The sequence below is a fragment of the Grammomys surdaster genome, unplaced genomic scaffold, assembly GCF_004785775.1.
Source record: "Grammomys surdaster isolate TR1022 unplaced genomic scaffold, NIH_TR_1.0 97, whole genome shotgun sequence".
Taxonomy (NCBI): domain Eukaryota; kingdom Metazoa; phylum Chordata; class Mammalia; order Rodentia; family Muridae; genus Grammomys; species Grammomys surdaster.
The window spans coordinates 3,475,412-3,476,131 of record NW_021604576.1 but is presented as its reverse complement, the minus strand read 5'-3'; positions in this window follow the sequence as shown (position 1 = coordinate 3,476,131).

Here is a 720-nt window from a genome sequence, read left to right as displayed (position 1 = left end):
TGGGCTCCCTCCAGCTAGTCAGAGAGTAAAAAGAAGAAATTCAAAGTGCTAAAATGGGTAGCTTCAAATCCTCACAGTTAAAGATGTGCTAAATGCTTTGGTGGCCACCGAGGTGTGGATGTGGTTTTATATTGGAGAGATCATAGACAAATGTAGCATCATTGGCTGTGATGTTTAAAGACAAATCTTTTAACACCTGATTTTATTTGAATTCTCACGTGAATGTTCTTGAACTACGTGTAATGAGACAGCTATCGGAGTAAAATAAAACAAACTAAACAGTACAACCCAAGACAAAGTGCAGCCTTAAACAACTCACTTTTACCATGTTCTCTAAGGCTTAGGAAACATTTTTAAACAGAGTGTAAAGAAATATGTAGGAGCTGGACTATAGGAAAAGGACTACAGAGATTCATTCCCTAAACTGGGTGTATCCACTTTAATTAGTAACACATCAACTGTAGGTCCCTAAGTGGGGCCCCACAAGTAGCTTTATCAACAATGAGTCAAGGAGTGCAGAGGGTTCATGGGGTTCTGTATTTCTCTCCACTACTGGCCATCAATAAACTCTAGGAAGTGAGTGCCACTGACTTTAGTTGTATACCCACTGTTGAGCATATGGGGCTGTGATGGACAGCTCCAAACCCACAGTCACGCAGATGGCTCTGGTTAATCTTGGGGAGACATAAAATAAATAGACATAAATATGAGAAAGATCTG